The sequence below is a fragment of the Pituophis catenifer genome, unplaced genomic scaffold, assembly GCF_029215685.1.
Source record: "Pituophis catenifer annectens isolate HBS135680 unplaced genomic scaffold, rPitCat1.0.hap2 SCAF_2, whole genome shotgun sequence".
Classification (NCBI taxonomy): domain Eukaryota; kingdom Metazoa; phylum Chordata; class Lepidosauria; order Squamata; family Colubridae; genus Pituophis; species Pituophis catenifer.
The window spans coordinates 199,592,942-199,614,030 of record NW_027256882.1 but is presented as its reverse complement, the minus strand read 5'-3'; the positions used below and the strand labels follow the sequence as shown (position 1 = coordinate 199,614,030).

General features: G+C 39.4%; 1 protein-coding gene across 4 annotated transcripts in view; it reads right to left on the bottom strand.

The window, feature by feature from the left end:
• RNF38 (ring finger protein 38) overlaps window positions 1-21,089 on the bottom strand; it is a 107,800-nt gene that overhangs the window by 67,391 nt on the left and 19,320 nt on the right. The window lies entirely within an intron of this gene.

Below are 21,089 nucleotides of genomic sequence, written 5' to 3'. Positions count from 1 at the left end.
GGTTATGGGAACAACATGGAGCTCCCATGTAACACCTCTCCTGCGCGAGCTGCACTGGCTCCCGGTGGTCTTCCGGGTGCGCTTCAAGGTTCTGGTTACCACCTTTAAAGCGCTCCATGGCTTAGGACCTGGTTATCTACGGGACCGCCTACTACCACCAACAGCCTCCCACCGACCAGTACGCTCCCACAGAGAGGGGCTCCTCCAGGTGCCGTCGGCCAAACAATGTCGGCTGTCGGCCCCTAGGGGGAGAGCCTTCTCTGTGGGGGCACCGACGATCTGGAATGAGCTCCCCCCAGAGATACGGAGGATCCCGGATCTGCGCACCTTCCGCCGCGAGTTGAAGACGCTTTTATTTCATCAAGCGGGCCTCGCCTAAATTTTCTCCCTTTTAAATGAAAATTTTAAATTTTTAATTGTATTTTAAAATTATGGGTATTTTAAATTATGGGTATAAATTCAGCCAAATTTATTTAATCTATTTTATTCGATTTTAAATTTTGTATATTTATGTGTTTTATTTCATGGCTGTACACCGCCCTGAGTCCTTCGGGAGTAGGGCGGTATAGAAATTCAATAAATAAATAAATAAATAAATAAATAAATAAATAAATAAATAAATAAATAAATAAAATCGACACATGGAGGTAAGCCTCCGTAAGGTCGATGGAGGCCAGGAAGTCACCCTGCCGCAGTCCCTCCAGAATGGACTGGAGTGAGCTCATTCTGGATTTTTTGTAGACCAAATGGGTATTGAGCTTTTTTAGATCCAGGATCGCCCTTCACCCCAAGACTTTGGAACAATGAATAGAATAGACTAAAACCTCTGTCTCCTTTGGTCTAGAGCAGTGGTTCTCAACCTTCCTAATGCCACGACCCTTTAATACAGTTCCTCATGTTGTGGTGACCCCCAACCAGGGGTGGGTTCTAAATTTTTTTACTACCGGTTCTGTGGGCGTGGCTTATTTTGTGGGCATGGCTTGGAGGTCATGAGACTGAGTGGGCGTGGCTAGCTGGTCATGTGACTGGGTGGCCATGGCTATGTGTATAGGGACTACTCAGAGGGCTGAAAAAAGACATTTCTGACAGGTCCTCGCACTTTTGACTGGTCCTCACACTTATGACCATCCTCACATTTATGCCTGTGCAGCATTCTTAACAACCATGTCACTCATTTCACAACTGCTTCTCTTCAACATGGTGACAAATTAGGGCAAAAACGTAAATTGTGAGGACAGTCGTAAGTTCGAGGACTGGTTAAAAGTGTGGGGACCAGTCAAAAATAACTTTTTCAGCCCTCTGAGTAGTCCATATGCATAAAAGGATACAGCAATAGAGAGGGATGAAGGAAGGGAAGGGAAATTAGAGTAGGAGTGAAGGTAAGAGAGGGAGGAAGAGAGGAGGAGAAGGAGAAAGAAAGAGGAAGTAGGGAGAAGAAGAAGAGGGGGGGGAAGAGAAAGTAAGTAAGAAAGAAAAGACAGAGGTGGTAGGTTTGAGGAGAAAGATTGCTGTACAATAAAATAGATGAAAGGGAAGAAAGCCAACCCCAAACAAATATTAAGATATTAAGATAAAGAATGAATTGTTAAACTTTAAAGAATAAAAGAGAACAAATAGCAATAAATAGCAATAATTAGAAACACACATACAAACATACAATGTATTTTCTTTGAACAGAGTATTTGGCCGGTTCACAAATTTAAACAGTTGTAGGAGGTTAGCAGCCACCCCTTTCCTAGAAGAATGAAATATTTTGGGAAATATTAAAAAGGCAGAATATTATATTTCCCTGGATGAGAAATGGAGAAGCATATTTTACAGACAAAGCAGCTCCCACCTTCCTGCCCCCCACCCTTTGTTAATGGGCCAGAGGCAGAAACTCAATCCTTTGTCAAAGGACATTTGCAACACAATAGCAACAGAAACTAACACAATGGGCCCCATCAAGCCATGTGATCCTGTCCACCATTAAAACATCTTTCCAAGCAGTCTCCATGTTTCCAGTGTCTTTTTTCCCACTTGGAGCAGAACCCAGAAGGATATTTCTTCCAACACAGTATTTAGTCATTTCAATTAAATTTACAATTTTTATATTTCCTTTTTACCATATTTATTCCTCATCTATTTTTTTAAAAAACCAATATTACCCTTCATCCTCATCTCTAATCTTAATCAAATTCAATTTTTCCCTTCTATTCTATATTATACCCCTTCGCATTGTCATCTATTTTTATATCCATCCTCGCATTGGTTAATTATGTAATACAGTTGTTTAATACAAATTCAACATTTTAATATAAATCAATTAGTTATATAACTACCTTTTTGTATATTAATCAATATGAACATGAATATTCCAATTATTTCCATGCAATCCAATTTCTTACAAATCAATTAATTATATTTACCAATAATAATAAACCAAATAATTTCCCCCATAAATTCCTCCAAACCACAACTTAACCATTTCTGCTTTCAAGACAATATGCAATTAATAGTATCTCAATTATTACAATTCCCTAGTTAAATAGAGCTTTTTTTCTTCTGTGTTTTAAAATCTTGAACCTCCTCTTGCCCTAAATTTCCCATTGTTTACAGTTTGCACCTACCTTTTTTGGTGAGGAAAAAGAAAAATAAATCTCTCTGCCTCATTTTGTCACGTTGCAGCCAAGACCCTGCTTACTTTCAATTTTGCTTTTTCAGCATAGCTAGGGGGAAAAAAATCTGCTCCAGGAATTTATCTCTTTGCAGCTAGCTAGCAACAGAGCCCTCCGCAAAACAGCTGAGAGTAGGGCGGCTCTCTGAAGCCCCGCGGCAAGAATTTAAAGTTTTTTTCCCCTCTAGCCATCAGCTGGGACTCCGGAGGCAGCAATAGATTGGGAGTGGGCGGGGTAAGCAAACGGCAACTGGGCGATCCAGCAGAGGCAGAGGGTGAGTGAAGGCATGGGGGGGGGCGAGAGAGGGCTTTGGCGACCCCTGTGAAATGGCCGTTCGACCCCCAAAGGGGTCGCGACCCCCAGGTTGAGAACCGCTGGTCTAGAGGAACTGGTTCTATGTCCAACAAGTGTTGGATGGCCATTACCATAAGCTTGTGTTTTTTGGCATTGAAGGATACAGGGCACCGTACAAAGTTGTTCAGGGGTGTGGAGAGGAATTCCAAGGAGAGGCCTAGCCTCATGGTGTTGAGTACACAATTGTCTGTGGTGGTCTCCTCCCATTGAGGGGCATAGAGTGCCAATTGGCCCCCGATGGAAAGGTCGGTTTGAAAGTCATTTGGCTCTGTAGAAAGGGCGACCTCCCATTCCACGAAAGGGCCGCCGAGATTGGAGGTTTTGTCTGGGATGATCCCAAAACCCAGATCTCTCCGACTGCCGTTCTGGGCGTTGGTATGCGAACCTTTGCTGAGGAGAAAATTCTGTTTCTGAAGGTCAGAAAACCAGCCTCTGGAAGTATGGGGAAGGCCTGCGATCTGCCTTTCTAAACATGTTAGGCATAACTTTTTTCCTTTCGTTATTCTCTATTAGGATCAGTTCTAGGGCTTCCCCAAATAACATGGTTCCTTTGTAGGGGGCGGAGGCAAGGCGCCATTTGGACTTGGCATCTGCCTGCCAGTTTCGGAGCCATAGTAGCTTCCTTGATGTGACAGAGGAAGAAAGGGCGCGGGATGCAAATTTGGCAGTGTTTAACGTTGCATCATCCGATAACTGGGCAGCAGCCACCAATTTATTTAAATCTTGGTGTAGACGCACTTCCTGTGGTGGTAATTTCTCCTGTACCTGGTTAAGTCAAAGGAGAGAAGTGTGGTTAAAAAATGAAGCAATCATAGCCGCTTTCACTGCCCAGGCTGCTGCTTGGTAAAACTTGCGAAGAACAAGCTCCGCTTTTTTATCTTTGGCTCTCAAGTTGTCTGCCAAGTCCCCTGCCACAATGGAAGAGGATGAAGCCAGATTTGCAATCTTCCTGTCCATTGAGGGTAGTTATAAAAGCTCCGACAAGTCCGGACCAGCATTGTAAAAATGCCTGTCATTACTACTCGGGGTGGGAAAGGCCCTGGCATGGTCCAATTGCTTTTGGATAACATCCAAAAAAGGTCTAGGGACAGATATCTCTTCCTGGGTTGGCTTAGGCTTCTGAAAGAGGCCGTCTACAGGGTCCAGGGAGACTTCTGGTGGTGCTGTTTACGTTCCCAATTTAGTCGTGGATCTCACCTTATGTAATAAAAGTTTGAAAAGGCTTGGTGGAAAAAGCCCCGTAAAGGCTGGAGGATCCGGAACCATGTCCTCATCCACAGAGAGGTCAGGATCTCTATGTCCTTCATCTCCCCACAGGGATTCTTGGCTTCCCACAGATGGACTGCGAGATCAAGGTCCCTGGAATATGGGCCTATTAACTGAAAGCAAAGGAGGTGCAGAATAAAGTGGACCCTCCATAGGCAAGGAGTCAGATTGAGTCAGGTCACAGCAATCCCTTGTGAAATAGCTTGAGATATAAGGGATCTCATATCCTGTGAAACCTCTGGCTCTTGACCTTCCTCTAAGCAGAGCCCCGCTGAGGTGGGCATAAAGGTCGCAGTTGGAATTGGCCTTCCAATATTATCAGACTGCCTGCTTGTTGTGAAACAAGAAAAAGGATCCAGGTTTGTATCTCTGCTGACAAGCTGAGCAGGACAGGGAGATCGCTCCCCTGCTCCCTCTGGTGGTGAAAACAGCTCAGCTGCCTCATGACGCTGACCCAACTGCTCCATTTGAATAGCACACAAAGTGCTTGGAACAGATATGGGGGAAGCTAGTTGCTCACTCCGTTTCTTTTCAGCCTTAGCAATCTGTTTTTCAAGTGCCTTGAGGCGCCGTTTAGTGTCCTTTTCCTCAGCACTGGTATTCCTGGAGGACTTGAGGGCTTTGGTTTTAAACTTATCAGCTGCCCTTCTGGAAGCAGACCTGGATTTAGCCAGTCCCTTACAGGGGGACTCCAGGAGGTCTCAGGAGTGGCTGTTGCCTCCTCGCTTATCCTCGAGGGAGCAGTCCGCCATTTTGTGGGCTCAGCTCCGACAGAAAGGAGAATGCCCAGAGAACTGAGCAGGGCTCCAAATGTGTCAGCAACGCTGACAACGGCTGAAGGGGGGGGATCGGCTTCGTTGGAAAACCATGTTAGCCCACATGCAATATCCCAATGCAATCCGGCGCTACCGTGGCTGGGCCAGCTGAGCGAGATTGCTCCACTCCATGGGTCCACGGCTGTTAGGGCCTGGGAGTCAGCAGCATTGCCAAGGGACCTGGATTGGCCAGCGCGACTTGCATGAAGTCAAGCTCTGGCGGCGGGAATGCAGGGCAAGCTGCTTCCTCTTTTTGAAAACAGCCTTTATCACATAAAAACCTGTTTTAAGGTCCAAGGGTATCCAAGAATGGATTATTTTTTCCGATCCATCCAAAAGTGTGTCTCTCTCAGGTGAGACTGAGTCGAAAACTGGAGCCGGAAGGAGAGGCAAGTGGGTGTGGCAATGAAATTGATACACAGTCTCTGGGCGGAAGGACAATATTAACCCATTCTTGTACACTCACACTACCATGCTGGAGAATCTTATATTCTTAACATTGCACTCTTCTGACAAAGAGCTCTGATGTTCCTGAGATCTCTTAAAAGTTATTCTCCAACTTAGGATTCAGAGCCCCAAATGCTTTTTCCACCACTGAGACTACTTTGGCCTTTAATTTCCACATCCTTTCTATTTCCACCTTCAGGCCCTTTTATTTCTCCAGTTTCTCATATTCTTTCTTGATGTTGCTGTTACTTGGCACTGTTACTTCTATTACCAACATTATCTTCTAATCCTTCTATAACACACACACACACACACACACACACACACACACTCCTACTGTAGTGTGTGTGTGTGTGTGTGTGTGTGTGTGTGTAAGAACTAGAAGATACCATTGTGTCTCTTTCAGGAGAACATTTGGAATGCTTTCCAGCAACACAGTTTCCCAATCTGGAAACGCAAGAACATGTGGCAAGTTCTATCACTTTAGGTCTATCAATCTTCATTTGTTAAAGTTCAGAGCAAGAGTGAACGGATAAACATGGGTTAATACAATATTATTGTCTAGTATTGTTTGTTAGCTCATCTGAGAAATGCACATGGCACCTCAGTCCATGCATTTGCATCCAGAAATCCATTTACATGCAAGAATTATCACACACTTAATCAAAAAGGGTATCTATTATCTGCCATGACATTGGTTTAACTAACATTGTTCTTTGATAAAGATACTTAAAATAAATTGTTCTGTTTATAAATTGAAGACAAGAACCACTAGATGCAAACCTAATTAAATGTCAAGTGAATAACAAGCTGAACTATAAATCTGAATGGAATGCATTGTTCATATCAATTTCACTCTTGAGTAATTGATCCAGAACTATACTTCGGATATGTAGCGTATCTGACACTGAATCATTTTGTACATTTTATATAGTTAAACGTTATTCTTTATTTTTTAATAGAGGAAAAATTAGTTGCATGGTTTAGGAACATATAATAGCAAGCACTGGTAGGCCAATCCCTTTCACCTACCAGAATGTTACTCTGAATATGGAATGCAACAGGAATGCTCATGCAAACACAAGAGATCCTATTTATATTAAAGAACCCATGTTACAAATACATCATCTACCCCCACAACTATCAACTATGTCCAAATATGAAACCAATAGTATACCACATACAATAAACTGTGTTATAGTATCACCTAAAATAATGATGAAAAAGATCACCATTATAAAGACCACAGATTTATTTGTGTGGTACACATTTTAATTAAAATGTCAGTCTTGGATCTTCTGTGGAGGACTTCCTTAGCCATGCTATATGAGAAATTTTTAAGCAGTAAATAATGGCAATTAAACCAGAATTTCTATACACAAAGCATGAGACAATCAACCATTAGCTTACCAACCCTGGTTCACTATTGTACATTTTTATGTAAAAGGAGGAATAACTAAGAATTTTTATTAAAAGCTTATGAATTATGTTATTGCTTATGGTATACTTGAATTTTCTATTCCCTAGTTGAATTTTCTATTCAAGTATAGATACAAACTGGCAAATAAATATGTTGAGATGCTTTTCTCCCATTTTATTTTTTACTAGGAGCTTTCATTATGAGAAATTCATCCAAAAATATTGTACAGTGAAACTCTTAGTTCCAAATATCTAGCAATGGAGACATAAGTCATGGTAGGAACAAAATTCTAAATAATTGCCACCGTAAAACTGTACAATCAGTACATTTAAAAAAAAAAGAGTACTATCAGAAATGTAGATAGAAATATATTTATTACTTTAGAAATATGTATGTTGCTATTAATAAGATTTGACTTGACTCTACCCCATATAAAGGGATTACAGGGTCGTAAAAAAAAAAAAGAAGTGTAAGAGGAATGTGGGTTCAAGCCAAATTTTAACAATAGTTAAGCTTGAAAGTCTTAGAAAATATCAACAGTATTTTGATTTATAGACAATATGGATTATAACATCATCCAAAAGCAATATGTGTAACTACCTCATTTCAGGAGCCAATATCTGTTCCTCTCTTCTTTCCTATTAATTCTACAGATCTCCTTTGGAATGTGGGGGGGGGGGGGTTTCCCCCAGAAATGCAGACATATATTTTTTTCTACCACAGAATTCTATTTAAATCAAAGCATTACCTTAACATTTTTTCAAAGACCACTTCATAACAAAATGTTAAGCACAGTAGCAGGAAAGGTATTGTGAAGTTATGCTTAATTTTTGCAATGACACATTTTCAACCTAGGCCCATTAATTTGTTGTAATACTGAGAAGCTGCTTTCTTTGTTTTGTGTCCCTTGTCTTCTAACTTTGTTCTTTCCTTTGTATATATTTCATTACACTGAAAATTTCTAATAAGAAAAAGAGAAGGTCTCTTTTTCCTTAAAGCCTCTCCCAAGGGCTTTAAGAGTTAATCAAGCTTTTAGGGAACACATTATCTTCTGGATCTTGAAGATAAATTATGTCAACATTTATATATCACAAGCCACCCCCTGAATTGTACCCAAAGATAGACTGGCTGTCAAAAGAACTATTTTAACATGAAGCTGTCCATACTTCCTATAATCTTTTCCAATCAGTATACATAGGTTTTTAGACTACATATAGCAGTGATGGCTAACCTTTTTGCCATCGCGTGCCAGGAGGGGGTGGGGTGGGAAGGTTTGCGCGCATGCATGCCCACACCCATAATTCTATGCAACACCCCCCCCCGCTCCTGGCACGCAATGGCCCGGTAGGCCCCCCCCCCTTTTTTTTCTCACCTGGCTCCAGATCCTCTCTATGCATCTAGGGAGGGTGAAAACAGCCTCTCTAGGAGTCTCTGGAGGCTGGGGACAGCAAAAAAGTCACTTCCTGTCCAACCTGAAGTTGGGAAATGGGCCGTTTCAGGCCTCCGAGGGAGTGGGGAAGGCTGTTTTTGCCCTCCCCAGATGCATAGAGAGGATCTGGAGCCAGGTGAGAAAGAAAAATGGGCCTTCCCCAACCCCCAAGGCCCTCTGGAGGCAGGAAACAGCCTGTTTCCCTACTTCTGGTGGGCCCAGAAGGCCCAAAAAATCAGCTGGCCACTGCGCACATGTGCGCCAGAGCTGAGCTGGCATGCCCATTGATATGGCTACACGTGCAGCCCTCTCTAAGTGGTTTACAGAGCCAGCACATTGCCTCCAACAATCTGGGTCCTCATTTTACCAACCTCAGAAGGATGAAAGGCTGAGTCAACCTTGAGCTGGTCAGGATGGAACCCTTGACAGTCAGCAGAATTAACCTGCAATACTGCCAAGTAATCACTGTGCCACCATGGCTCTTCAGATGAGAGTTCATCTTCAGATGAACATATACTTACATTATTTTTTAAAACACACATTTCTGTGTTAAAATTGCTACTACTGTAATACTGCAGTAATAGTAAGAGACTGTTAATTTACATGTTTTTTGTTTGTTTGTTAGTTTGTTCACTCTACTACTGATAATTTCCACTTTTTCCCTAGGTCTCACATAGAAAAACACTAAGATTCACGTGCTTTGATAACAAAGTGAAATGGTTTAAAGATTTAGAACAAATTTTAAATTAAAAAGAATTTACATATTTTATCTTATAATTTTGTGTCTTTCTCAGGCAGAAATTCCTCTAAAAATAGACCTTTATTAGTAAAGTTGATTATTATACTACAAGTTTCCTTAATATGCTAAACAATGTAGGAAAACTGAACCAATGGAAAACTAGTTTTGTAACATCACAATATGGTAGTGCCTTTCATATGGAGGACCTACATTAATGTGCCCTGGCTAGGACAGTAAGAAGGGTTAGGCCAGGTTAATACCTGAATGACAGACTGATAGAGGACACCAGGATGTAGGCCGATCAAAAACAGCCCCAAAGATTGTAGCATTAGATTGACAGTGGATCAACGACAGATGTGCATGTTTGACAGAAAAATCTAATTAATTTGTAGACTTCAGTACCACAAGATGGAGTATGGCTAATGGCTTAAGGAATTAGACAATTTATACAAAGTAGCTTTAGCAATACTAATTAATTATAGCAACTGTATTTTATTTCTAACGAGCGTGCTTCTGAATATCAGTTGTCAGGGAATAGAAAATGAACCAATCTCATGTGTGTATGTGTGTGTAAGATTTTGAAGGGCCTTAAACCAATAGAGATAATTTAGTATCTTAAGCAACTGGAATTGACGTACAATGAAGACAAAACTTCTTTTGACAATAATATTTCTCCTTTCCTTATATCAATAATATAAGACAAGAAAAATAAAAGGAAACAGGGCTCAAACTACTTTACATGAAGTAGCATTCATTATACCTCTCCATACCTTCTTATCCTTAGGCTCAATTTAGGCTCAACTGTGGTCGTAATTCGAGGACTACCTGTACACAGTAGCCAATTGAAGTAGGGTAGTTCACTCATAATGAAGTGAAGCATAGTATGGTTTGAGCTGACACAAGTCAGAAAACATCAATTTTAGTATATAGTAAACAAAATGTTAGAGAGGCTGTCTTTTTGGTGGGTGGAATATGATTAGAGGATAATGTATACATTCCTGACTTGGAGAAGTGATCAGCAGCCCATAATCATCCTGGGATAAGCTGGTCTTGAGGATCGGTTCTGAAAAGCCTGACACCAACTGAGTATGATCACATAGAGAAAAAACCCCTCACTTTGACTTTCATTAGCAACCTGTTTCAGTTCTACACAGGGTACTTCTGTTAAGATAACAAGGCAGCACAGGTTTGGAAAGGCAATAAACATTTGAGAATCAATGTTCTATTGTGGGCATGGGGATTTTAAAGTTGGAATTGTTAACCTGAAGTATAACTTTATTTCATCTTTTACCTAAGATGCTGGCTTCCTAAGAAACTAAGTGTTTTAAACATGGTGGGGTGGCAAAGAATATTCTTTAAACCCTGTAATCAAATTTTTAGTTACCATCTGTTGGCACTGCAAATTGAAGTTACACAAAAAGAGGCTACAGTTGGAATCTTTCCATCAGGCTGTGATGCTAATCCAACCCTTCTCTTTCGCTCTCAGAGCAGGGCAGAATGGAAAAAGGGAGGAATGGAAAGTAGGACACTTGACCGAAAGCCACCGTATTCTTTTTATTTTAAAAGGCTTCAATCATGGAAAGGCAGTTATAAAAATTTCAAATGCCCTTCGGTTTGGCATAGGAAAAAATAAATACAGTTTTAAAAAAAAGAATTATTCCAGTGAACACAGAGAAATACAGTAAGTACAGATTCTGTCAATCTTGTTGGAAATGTTAAGTAGTTCTCTAATCACATTCACTCATTTGTGGAAATCTAGTAAGATCATGCTTGTTTTTATTTTGGAACAAGTCTTATAGCAAGAATTTCCCTATACATGCAAACTAATGTGTGTGCATATAAGGATGAATGACTAATGAATGAACACACACACACACACACACACGTACAGCAATCTTCATTGTACCAATCAATAAAGTAAACACCTACACATAAAGCACAGATTCCTACAGCAGTGATGGCTAACTTTTTTGCCGTCGCGTGCCAAAAGCGGGGGAAGTGCGGGGGGGGGGGTTGTGTGCATGTGTGCCCACACCCATAATTCAATGTGCCCTGCCCCCCCGCGCATGCAAATGCAACCTCCCTGCGCTCCCCCCGCTTTTGGCATGTGATGGCACGGTGGGCCCATAGGCCCATTTTTTGCCCTCCCCAGGCTCCAGAGGCTTTCTTGGAGCCGGGGGAGGGCGAAAATGGCCTTCCCCACCCTCCCAGAGAGCCCCTGGAGGCCGGAAACGGCCTGTTTCCCGACTTCCGGTAGGCCGAGAAGGCCCAAAAATCAGCTGGCTGGCTCAGGCATGCACGCCATAGCTGAGCTACGGCAACCCTCACATGCCCACCGATATGGCTCTGCGTGCCACCTGTGGCACACGTGCCATAGGTTCGCCATCAGGGTCCTACAGGGTAAAAAACATCTCAAGGTAAGAAACTTCAAGTATTTTTATTTACATATTACCTTTATCATTCTTATAAATAACTCAAGGCAGTGATGACACCTAAAACTCCCTCCTCCTCCTATTTTTCTCACAACAACCACCCTGTGAGGTGGGTTGGTTGTAGACAGGATGATTGGCCCAGTCTCCCAGCCAGCTTTCATGACTATAACTTACATCACCTAGTTTCTAGCCTGGTGCCTTAAACTACTAGACCACATTGGGTCTCATGCTGTGTAGAGAACTATTTTGGTAGTTCACATTACACCCCAGAAAGGTTGTATTATATATATATTACCTGTTATTATAATGCATTATTTTATATAACAGACTAAAGTAATTTGGATACCCAGATGATAAGTATAACTGTCCCAAGATGAGGCTTCTAAAAATTGTCCAAGTTCCTGTACATTTTATAAATCTCTTCGGATTAAGATTTCAGCACTTTGGAAACTTCCTGTCAAAAATTTATTGAGGAAGCCATATCAAAACATATCCAGAAGATTGACAATGACAACTATTAATGACAACTATATATAAATAATAAATAACTTTATTGTCATTGTACATGTATACACAGTATACCCATACAACGAAATTCACTTAACACCCAAAGACCAGGTCCAACACACATAACAATCCCCAAACACACTCCCACCCACCGCAATTCTCTACCCCTAAACCACCCAAACATCCACATAACAGACCAAGTAATAGCGTCCAACAGCTCACTGATGGTGGCCCTTTAGTTCATTGTTGAGTGCAATTATAACTGTGGGATAAAATGTATTCAGAAAATGTGTGGTCCGAGTTTTAATTGTTCTGTATCTTCTGCCAGAAGGCAACAGTCCAAAAAGATTGTAATTGATATCTCAAATAATATAGTATATGCAGATATTCCTGCATGCTAAAAATTATATATTCCTAGCAGCAAACATTTCAACAGAAACAGATGCAAGGAAAGAGGACTCCAAACCCTTAAGAAGCTGGAATTTATCATCAATTGCTCATGTTCTGAACTTTCAACCCTTCTTTCAGAGCAGTAAGATGCTAGGAGAACATGCATAATAGCAAGAGAAGATGCTTACTGAATATTCAACAGACATGTAAATGCATACTTAAAGAAGCCTTTGAGGAAAACAATGGCTAGATGACCTATTGATATCAATCTTTCATTCCGCACATTACCCTTTGCCTTTCTCTCCTTGTAGTAGTTTCCATTTGGTAGGACCAAGGGTCATGTCCTAAGACCCCAAAAAATCTCTGCTGAGTAGCTTCTGTATTTAGAGCTGTGTACAGAATTGTTTTTACTCTTTTCTGTCATAATCCAGACTTTTAAGCATTGCTTGCATAATAATAATAATAAAAACAAATCCTAAAACCAAAACCAATTAGCCATTGTTTCCCCATAATGTATTTACTCTTGCTGTAAAATTGTGGTCGAGATATCCCTTTCTGAACACTATGTGCTTATTTCAGTTTCTTTCCTGCTAAAGCTCGAACCAGATGCTTTTCAGAAGAATCTCTGCTCATGACAAATGATATTTGCCTTCAAATATTGCTGGTTTTCTATCACTGTATTTTATACTGTTTCAAAATTTTATACAACTAGATATGGTATGCAAGGTCAATTCAGAGATAATCTTACAGAACACATAATGTACTATGAACATTAAAACTCTTTTTATGAGAAATTAGCAGTGTGACAGCTGTAAGCACGAGCCGCCCTTATTTGCATCTATTCTAGATATTGTCACCAGTAACACAAAAGCTGTTGTGAGAGTCAGAGGCTTAACATTATGACCTCCCTAGCACACTTAAACCTAAGTGAGCTACTGAATTTTTAGCTACTTTCCTAGATACACAGAACTAGTGAGAATGCTGGAGCAGTAGATATGGAGCAACTTGGTTTTGCAACCGAGTTATTTGCAGGACTATCTCTACCCATAATGTATCTACCTATACTATTAGTTCCGGCAGGAAAGACATGCTCCAGGTCACATCTGGAAGCCTCAACAGAGAGTGACATCTAACAGGATACAGAAAGAGAGGCTTTTCTGCCATGGTTATCTTCCCTCTGGATTTCTCCAGAGATCAGATTCACTGCTGGCTTTTCATAAGGCTTTGAAATCCTGGTTTTATTATCAAGCCTGAGGCCTGGGTGTATGGCTGAGCCCTTATCATTGTTGCATTAATTGTGGTTGTTGGTTGGTTTTCCTTGGCTGCTATATTACCTTCTTTATAATTTTGTTCATATGGTTTTCATCTTATTTTTAAGTATTGCCAGCTGCCCAGAATTTGGAGATAGGTGTGACCATACAAATTGATTAAACAAATAAACTTCTCACCAAAAATACCTTCACTTGGTTCCATGCCTTCCAAGGGAGAGCAGACAAGATTCAGCAGGTCATTTACTGAGTAAGGTCAACAAACCCATTAAATTCTTAAATTTAAAAAGGAATATAAACCTTTAACACTTAGGTATCCATCCATATTTACAGCCTTAACCAGCTAGCAGATGTCTGTGCTGAGCGCGCTCAGGAAAAAGCAAACGAAGCAACACCAATCAAGACACCGTCTCAATGTCTACTTCCAAGGGCTAATGGTACTGTACATTATGGTTTTTGTTGGTTTGTCACACAGTCAGGCAGATGTTCAGATTGGATCTGAAATTTTGATCCACCTATCAAGTGCTTCTGAAGGACCTGGGATAGGCAGATGGTGATGTTTGACGGTAATAGAGGTATTGTTGCAGGCTGTAAGCTATCCTGAATAAAGCTGCAATTGACTGATAGAGAATTTGTCAATGTTCTTATTATTGATAGTACTATTCAAATAGTATTTACTAAATTATTTTCATCTAATAGAAGTTTGGGAGTCGATGAACTATCATGAAAGGGTCAATGAGCTGAAGATTTTTCAGAACCATTGCTCTACAGCAGGGGTGTCAAACTCAAGGCCCGGGGGGGCGGATCCAGCCCACGGGTACTTAGATCTGTCCCACGGGGCCGCCCTGGAAACAGCAAAGGACTGGCCCGTGGTGCTTCTGCCAGTGAAAATGGGCTCCTGAGCTCCGTTTTCTCTGGCAGAATGCTGAGGCCACCATAGGCACCACCGACATGAGTGCCGTTGAGCTGGTCATGCCCACCCCGGCCCCCCGAGGTCAAATACAACCCTGATGCGGCCCTCAATGAAATCGAGTTTGACCCCACTGCTCTACAGGCATGATAGCAATGCTGTATTTCCTATGTTCCACCTCAAAAGAATGCTCAAAATTGTTCCACTATTTGCTGGTCATGTCAGCAGAAATAAAGTCTATCTTTTTTAGTAGTAACACATCTAGCTGCTTCTTTGCTTCTTCCATTACAAGTTCTCAAAATTTATTTTCCAATGAATCATAGCAAAAACAGAGCCAGGGTGGAAAAGGTGTAGGGGAGGTGGAATTTGTGCATTCATCATGCTATTTGTATATGTAGAGGATGGACTGGAAAAATAAATTTTAATTTATTTAAATTTATTACAAGAGGGGAAATAAAAACAGTTTTATTATCGAGGCAGGAAGAAAATCAATTTATAAATATGTTATTGATAGAAGAGAATATTTGTAGCTTAGGGTTGAACTGGGAACCCCACACATACTTTAATATTATAAAAACAGAGAATTGTGTTTTTTAAAAAACCTGAAAGTGAATGCAATTATTTTAGAGGTACAGAACTATATTTCATTAATTATATGCTAACCTGTATAATATAATTTATTTTTTTATCTGATCACTGTCTAAATACACATTTCTATTTTAATGCAATGCTCCAATACTTCCTTGAAATTTTAACTAATTCTAACTAATTAATTTCCTCATTTTGTAACAACACTCTTCATCAAGATCATTGTAATTATCACTCCAAATGATGCTATAGTGTTTTTGGCATCTGTCTTTGCCACTGTGTCCTTACAGCAAATTAAATACTGGCAGAGAATATCCATCTTCAAATCAATGGCACTACAAAGCAGGCTCTAATTCTTTAAGTCAACTTTTCTTTTTAACATACCTGGCATCTCAATGAACTTTGCTATCCAGATTCCTAAAAAAAGTATCAGCCAAGGTCCACCATTCAATAAATTTCACCTCTTTATTAAATGTAGCCTTGAACTATCTGTATGTTTACTCACTTTTTCCGTACCATTTGAATGTATATAATTAAAATCACAACCTGTTTGTATCCAAAAAGTATTGATCAATGCATCTGTTTATAAGCTTTCAGTTAAAACTGCTCAAATGTAAAAACATTCTACAGATAATTCTGGATACGCAATTCTCCCTGGCTTTGTGTGATAAGTTTGTTCTTGCTTATATAGAGTTGCTCACTCTAAGAATTATTTAATAGTAATAGTAGAGTGCCACCTTTGTCTTCGTATCCTTACCAACATTATATCAGGAGTTTATCCTCTTTTGCAACCAAACAGGGCAGATACGGACTCCAATGGGTAGTTAAGACTGGAGAAAGAGCAATTGCAACCAGCCTGTCTTCCATACAAGACCTGTATGTGGCTCAGGAGGAAGGCTGAGAAAATATCTACATATCCCTCATCCTGGACATAAATTGTTCAACTCCTCCCCTCGGGACGCCACTATAGGGTATTGCATGTTCAAAAAATGAGTCATAGGGACAGTTTTTCCTTCATGCCATCACTTTGCTTAATATTTAATTCTCTCAGTGCTATCTAATGTCTATGTATACTAACCCATGTAGTATGGCTACAGTATTATTATTTATCCTTATTATCTTCTTCTAACTTTTTTGGTATTATTGTTGTTGTTGTTATCATTATTCTGTTACTTTGCATGTGCTTCGCACCAGAAGAGACAAATTTCTTGTGTGTCTAATCAGACTTGGTCAAATAAAGTATTCAATTCAATTCAATTGTATGGTCTCTATCATCATTTGCTAAAACCACTGAGCACATCAGATTCATAAGAGAGCACTGCTACTGTTCTTAAGGAGGACATTCCTGAATTTCAAAGCAGATCTTAGAATGAAGAGCGGAGCTACAATGCAACCAATTCAACTCTACATCCTGCATTTGGAACACTTTCTTATTGTACCATGCATGTCAACTAGCTGACCTATATAATAAACATGGGACTAACTTAATTGGTAAAAGCAAATATACTTTTTAATATTCCTTTTCTTTCCTGAATGTTGTTTGTTTCTGACTTCACATATTATAATTCCAATTCCAATTCCAAGCTTTGAGTGAATGAGTATATCAGAGTAATATTTTATGTCAAAGTAAAATGTACACCAGGGGTCCCCAACTTCCAGTCCATGATAGAAACCAGGCTGCGGAAACAAGCAAAGCCCCATCCGCGGGATGCAGGCAGCACACGAAACCACAGCCCCTCCAGTTCCTGGAAAAAAATCTTCCCAGGGAACCGGTCCCTGGTGCCCAAAAGGTTGGGGGCTGCTGATGTAGACCATGAAAAGTTAATCTCATAACAACTGTATTTAACTTTTAAGATGTGACAATCCTCTTCGTTGTTTTATCAGAAAAACTGATACCAGACTCAAACCAGTTTCAGTATTCAACCTGTTCGTCTCCCAATTTGTAACATCCTCCACAAAATGCCAAAATGTGAAAGATTGAATAGCAGTTTCAATTTAAAAAAAAAACATTACACACGATGCTAGATTTATCTTTTATAAAAAAACTGTACTCTGTTAAATATGGCAGTAATGCTTCATAGCATCTAAAATTCTCTCTTCACAAATCTCTATCATATTTGATAATGTGCATATTTATTGACTATCGGTCTAGTTACTAGCTGCTATATTTCGCACCCTCATTTTTGGACCTCTTATTTCAATGGAAGAAAAATGTGGAGCAAAAAGCAATAACACAGCTTATTATTAAATCTGGCACAGTCAACCGGTTTCAACACAGAATATATCTCAGGGTATCTTGTGCTTGATAATTTAATAGCCTCTAGGCCAGTGTTTCTCAACCTTGGCAACTTTAAAACAGGTAGACTTCAATTCCCAGCTGACTGGAGAATTCTAGAAGTTGAAGTCATCCTATTCTGAAGTTGCCAAGGTTGAGAAACGGTGCTCTAGGCTTAGATGACATCTCAAAAGTGCAAAACGTTCATTCTTTGGCATGGAACTGAGGTTTGCTGGATTAAAAAAGAACTGTCTTACAGAACACACATTAAATATTTCATTAATGAAGAAAAACAAACTCTCTATATTGTCCATGGCACATATTTTATTTCTATTTTACTTCTAAAACCTCCTCTGTGAATATAACAGTATAGATTTTTTTTACCCCTAAAATATGTATTTTTTAAGTTAATATGCAGGTTCAGGTTAGCTATAGCTACGAACCATATTAAAGATAAAAATGCCCTCAAGATGAGCTTGACTCCTGGGGGCTTCAAAAGAAACAATCACAGCAGTTTCTTGGCAATAATTCAAAAGTGGCTTACCACTGCCGCCTTCTGGGAATTTTTTCTCCTTTGTGTTTTTAACTTCTCAGTCTACTTTTTTGCCCTGGAATTCCCTTGCATTATCAGCTTCCTCCCTTCACAAGGAAGCAAATAGATTTTATCTCCTAAAGAAGTCCACACTGAACGCATGAATGCATTTGTGAAAATGCTATCATAAGAACAAGGTCAGTGATGCTTGCATATTGAGTACTCCATTGTAATAATAGTTGAAAGAGGGTTTGAGTAGGACCTGCGTGTTGACTACTTCTAAGATGGAGAATCTTGTTCCAGCAGAGGTCAGGACTACTATCTCACTACTCTTCCTTTGTGGAGGAAGTGGGGAGAGCAGATACAATAGTATAGATTTCGTTGTAAGTTACATTTTACATTGAGGATAATATTGCTTAGCAATTTTTTATCATCTATATGGCAACAAGAAAACAGCCTAGGAAAAAATAATAAAAATAAATAAAATTACAAAAGTATTATTCAAACATCTGTTTTAGCTGGTTAGGCTACTTGGTCACTACTAAACTCACAACACAACACGCTAGCCACATCTCATCTCTTTATCAGGTGCTGACAGCGTAAACTCTTATATGGAAATCACCCATCTCTGAATTACACAATCTCCAATCATTTTCTCACATCTTTAAAGACCTTGCATTAGGTATATACTGGCAAGGTTCATTATTCCCCTAGGTATTTTCCCATTGGCCCATTTGTTAGGCTTGGCCACTGCTGTTAATCAGTGGTCAATATACCAACAGAAGAGAATATTTGTAATTCAGGATTGAACTGTGGAGTCCTGGGTGCTCTCTGAGCTTGGCAGACATTTCATTACCCAACTAGGTAATATCTTCTAGCACTGAAAATGAAGTGGGCTTTACTATCTGTTTATATACAATGGCTTGCCCTGCCAGTATTGGTGGGGCTGTTGTTTTCTTCTCGGTAGTTTCTTGATTAAGCTGGTGTTTACTGCTCAATTGTTGGTCTGGTATTAATCCTGGTATTAACCTCTGCATTCTGCACTGGCAAACCCTTGCATTGAGTTTTGTAAGAGAGAGGGTGGGGTTTTTTTTTCAGCCACTCTTTCTCCCAGTTCTGTTTTTTACAGCACCAGCTGTGCAGTCTAGATGTTGCCATAAACATCTCTGTGCAGTTAGTTTAAGCTGAGAATGACTGTGTTTCTTTAAGAATTAAGTTTAATCTTCTAAGATTTAACTGACTGGCTTGATTATCTCTTTTTTATTTTTGGTGCATCCACAACATACTAAGCCCTCCTATAACCTATAGAACATATTACGGGAACAACCAATATATTCTAAGTTTAGCATTATTGCTGAAATTATTTAGGACTCAGTTACTTATAAATCTTAGCCACCTACTATTACACAAATAAAATGGAACCAAACTAGCACAGTCCCTCTCCATAGTAGATCAGTGTTCACAAGACAAGTCAGGCAGGCAGCAGATAGGGCACAAAAGAAAAGAAAGAGAGAGAAGACAGAAGCTGATTTGCAGAAAATCTATTTTTTAAAAAATAGTGTTTATTCAACCTTTTTTAGTTTTAAAATCACATTTCCACTTTAACAGCTTTGCAGAAAATCTATTATTAGGATCCATTCTCAAACAAAACAGAGTTTAAACCTATAGTTTAAAACATACCATGTAAAAATGTATCAATTATTGTGTTACTATATATATCTATATATATCTATATCTATATATATGTTTTCTGAGGTTTTCGCGGGTGTTTGTATGTAGGTCTTTGGTTATTCGGATTTTCTCCCGCGTAAAATTGGAGGTTTCTTGGCAACGTTTCGACGAAGTCTCATTCGTCATCTTCAGGCTGGTGTTCTCGGCTTCGTGCTTCTAGGAGCAATGTGAAGCACAAAGCCGAGAACACCAGCCTGAAGATGACGAATGAGACTTCGTCGAAACGTTGCCAAGAAACATCCAATTTTACGCGGGAGAAAACCCGAATAACCAAAGACCTACAAATACATATATATATGAAATAACACAACTATGTATGTATGTATGTATGTATGTATGTATGTATGTATGTAGCTTTTAATAGCTAAGTCCACCTTTGTCAGCTTTTTATCTTCCTAGCATTTCTGTGAACTTCTATTTCTTTAAGAAAATTAAATAACCATACCATAGTACAATTTACTGTAATCTCTTTGGAAATGGACATTAGAGGGATTCCCAACTGTTCTGATTTCAGGCTTCCGGAGATGATTCTCACCAACCCATAATTTAGATCTAATTTTGTCTATCCCTATGGGACAAGAACATCCCCATGTTACAAACTATAGCCTAAGGCCTAAACCACCTCTGAGCTTGCTACAATAGTATAATGATTTTCTAATGTCTTTCTCATAATACTGCTTTTGATACATTTTAAAATCCTATTAACCTTCTTTGATCCAACTGAATTTTGTTAACACTCATCTAAGCCAAGTTACCGCTATATCTGAATTCTCTGAAGTAATTTTTATCAGGAAAATGAATATAGAAGCCAAGGATGATGTAATAGAAATCGAAAATATAGATATTTGCAGTTGAAGAGTTGGAAGAAAATATCACAAGTAAAACTGACCCCTAAAGTTTAAATCTGATCTGATCTAAAGAAGGACAAGAAGGACAATTAAAGGCATAATTGTCAAATACATTCTGTGTTATACTTTTATGGTTTCTTTAAATATTTTTTTTCTTTTAATCTTAATAATTCTACCTTTCTGGGACTACCTTGACCCTACTAAACATTTAATTATGATTAACAAATGCAGTATCAATTTAGAGGGTCACTCCAAATGTTTTTATGTACATATGACAACAATTGTCCTTACAGCATCAACGTTCTTTCCTTCATGTCTGAATTCAGATCTTACAGTGCTCACTCTAATTTTACAGACAGGACAAGAGATCAAGAGAGACTTCGGCCACTCATTTCAAGTCTCTGCCATCTCATTTTACCTTTCCTTGTAAGTATGCTTAGCACCAGTAGTAGCAAAAGGAGGATTTTTTTTTTTTGCGATC